This window comes from Monopterus albus, unplaced genomic scaffold (assembly GCF_001952655.1).
Source record: "Monopterus albus unplaced genomic scaffold, M_albus_1.0 scaffold6.1, whole genome shotgun sequence".
Classification (NCBI taxonomy): domain Eukaryota; kingdom Metazoa; phylum Chordata; class Actinopteri; order Synbranchiformes; family Synbranchidae; genus Monopterus; species Monopterus albus.
This window is the reverse complement of record NW_018127886.1, coordinates 679,126-682,611: the sequence shown is the minus strand read 5'-3', so window position 1 is coordinate 682,611 and position 3,486 is coordinate 679,126. Positions and strand designations below refer to the sequence as shown.

The 3,486-nt window shown below is 37.6% G+C and overlaps 1 protein-coding gene across 2 annotated transcripts in view; it reads left to right on the top strand.

The window, feature by feature from the left end:
* cacna2d3a (calcium channel, voltage-dependent, alpha 2/delta subunit 3a) overlaps positions 1 to 3,486 on the top strand; it is a 104,389-nt gene that overhangs the window by 1,938 nt on the left and 98,965 nt on the right. The window lies entirely within an intron of this gene.

The window sequence follows — 3,486 nt, the reverse complement described above, 5'->3', positions numbered from 1 at the left end:
AATGGCCCCCCCCCCCCAACATGCACGAACCCTGCATATTCAAATATGGGCCTATACCATGGATTTTATCAGTCACAGTTAAGGCAGAGAAATGCCGTTATCTTTCCAACGGGATAAAAAAAATGTTCCTGTCGTCTTTTTCTGCCTCCAAAAAAGAAGATAACTCTCCCACAGAGTGACGATCTCTTTATGAAATTCAAGTGATGGCCGCAGGGTTAATTAAGCAAAGAAAAGACTGGAGACCTCTTGTGGGGAAAGGGTATCTTTTCACACCAAACCCGTTTGTTTCAAGTGTAGTGTTATTCACCAAGTCCACTTGCTAGATTGTGAAAGATGTATGAATTCACACATGCTTTCACTTGCAGGCTTTGGTTACATGTCAGTGTCCTGTACATTGATCCTTTTGGTGTGTCTAGTAGCTCCTAAGTCAGGAGTGCTGAGGAAGGATCCCAGTTGTCCTGAGGGCACATATGCTTTTAAATAGGCAGAAAGAATGTTGGGTATACACAGAGAGGACGATGGTACTGAAGAGAAAAGACCAAGCCGTGCTTGTGTGTGTGCATTTCCCCAGGGCAGGTACCAGATGGACTCGATCTTTTCAGTTATCTTTCTGACCCTAGTGTAACAAAACTCCTTTAGAAATAACCGTACCTCTGCAAGAGTCACATATGCGAACAAAAAAACATTGTGTGCAACATAACCTGAATCATGCTGCACACACAGACATAAGGAATAGTTTGAATGTCCAGGCATTTTGCTCACAGTAAATCATGGCATGTTTTATTTTAAAAATACTGTAATTTTTTTTAACCATCCATCCAAAATCTTAGAAATGTTATAATGTATGGATTTAAAAAAATAATAACTAAGAATAAAAAAAGATGGACCACTAGATGGGAAGTGAAATTTTAAAGACTGAATTTAATATACAAATCAATATAATATAATAATTTAAATATGACAAAGTCCTTAAGGTGAAGACTGTGCTTTGTCAGGATTTATTTTGTAACACATCTGTATAGTTTTGAAAGCTTGGCAGCTGTTGTGGCTCATGCCGTTACCTTGTGTGCCAAATTGAAATGCTACAGTACAAAGTGAAATTGATACTTCCTTTGTGTTGCCTCTGCATTTCCTTGGTTTGACTTCTATTGTAAAAATCTTAAAGAAGAAATATTCAAAAGTCACAAAAGTGTGGATAATCATAATGAATAAAACTAAACCATGCAATAAATAACTTTTTTTTTGTTAATGAGTGAAAACCATAGTCCAAATAAATTATAGTTAGTCTTGGATACATGCAGTATTTTCAGTAGGAATGAGAGCAGGTTTGTGTTTTGCTCTGAACAGATTTATGACTACGACATTAGAAAGCAGCATAATTTCTGGAGGGTCCAATGCTTTACAAAAGACATAAATCCTTAATATTTAGAAAATAGTCAGTATAATTATTGCAGGGCTACTAAAATGGAAAACAGAATAATTCCAGGAACTACTAGGCTAAGCAAAAAAAACATTATTAATGACTTCTGTCTAAATAAGTCAGTTTGTTTTCTGTTGTTTTCAGAGACACATTTTATGCATTTTAAAATTCAGTAGGACCAGGTTTAGCCTTTCATCCAAACCCCACTCTGCTCTTGCCTCTCTTGTCTTCATCAGTCTTATGTTCCCACGCCACAACCCACTTCCTGGATCCATCAGAGATGGCTCTTGTTTCAAGGTTATACCAGTCAGTGTGTGTGTGTGCGCGCGTGTGTGTGTTCTTGTAAAAGAACATGATCTTACACAAATTAAATGTTAGCAGCATACTGTATATATTCACATAATCTTAATTTGAAACTATCTTAACAATTTAAAAAGTAAAAACTCCTGCTTTCAAAATCTTGTCTAATTGCAAAAGTATTGGCATCAAAATATGCTTGAAGTGCTAAAAGTAAAAGTGCTCATTATGCAGAATGGCACATTTCACAGTAATGTGGATTATATTTAATGTGTCAAAGGTGGAGCTAATGTTTTGGTAACTACCTTATATGCATATAATGTGAAGTACTTCACATGCACACCAGCGATCAATAGTCTTATGATTGTAGTTTGTTATGGAATCTGATTCTGAAAAGTAGCTAAAGGTTTTAAAGGTAGTTCAGTAAAAAGTACAACATTTCCCTCTGAAATGTAGTGAAGTGAAATTATGAAATAGCAGAAAATGAAGATACTCAAAGTACAAATACCTCAGTTGTACTTGTGTGTGTGTATATATACTGTATAATTACATATACTATACGCAGGAAGTTGTAGAAATGTGAACATTCACACACCCATGCCTATCTGAGACATGTTAAATATCTCCCACTGCCCCAAAAGTCAGAATTAGCTTTGTGTTTTTTACCATCTTCGCTGCTATTCTACCAAGATCTTTCATTTCATGTATCATTGAGCAACCTGTCCATATGAGCCAGTCTGTTTGTGATGGCTTTGTCTTTGCGTGTGGTGTTGGCTGGACTAGTTTTCACCCCACTGATGTTATGGCTTTCTGGAATCAAAGTAGTGGGACATTATGCTACGCTGAAATAACTTCAAGCCTCTCGGTAATGGAAGACACAAGACAAATGATCATTCTGTGTAGCCGCCATTGTGGCCCTGAAAGTTGCCCAAGCAAGTCTGCTTTCCTATTTTGAAAAGCTTAACCTGTATCTTAGGGTGAGGAATAGGCAGCAGTGTGTGTGTGTGTGTGTGTGTGTGTTTGCATACAGTATCTACTTGGAGCATGCTCAATCACACATATACACACCATCTCTCACACACCCAGAGGCACATATACAGAGCAAAAGAGCAGAGGATGATAGGAAGGTGTAATGATGTGTGACAAGAGTATGCTGGAATCGATTTGCTTGGGCATGGAAGGAGAGAGAGAGAAAGAGTGTGTGTGCATGTTGTTTGGTCTCAGAGTGGTGCCATGCCATTTTCTTTTGCTACCAAAAAGTGCAGAATGACAGTATTCCTAAAGAATGAGCAACAGAAGACGGAGAGGAGTGGCTCTTCATAAAGACATGGTGGGTATATACGGTGCACAAGTTCACCACTGCTGAAGTCTTCCAGTGAAGTAAAGATGCAAAAGGCTTAAAGAGAGACATCCACACTGTGGCTTTTAAGGTGTGGAGATAATGACTTGGGGAAGAAGAGGAGGACATCAGTCTTTGGTACAGAATATAGTGATTTTAAAGAAACATTTGTCATTGTTAATTGAAATGCAGTTGTATGCTACTGTACCTTAAAGTCAGACCAAACAAATATAAATATTTACATATTTTTCTGACTACAGTACATAATCATCTCGCAGTGGCCAGCACCTCTGGCCCAAAGCTGTTCTCTGTTTTAATCGTTTCGCTAATTTAAAAAAAAGTTACATAACATGTGTTATAGTTCTAAAGTATATAAATCAGTTTTAATCTGTTGGAGACAGGACTGCACTCTTCTGGACAGAGATCTCAG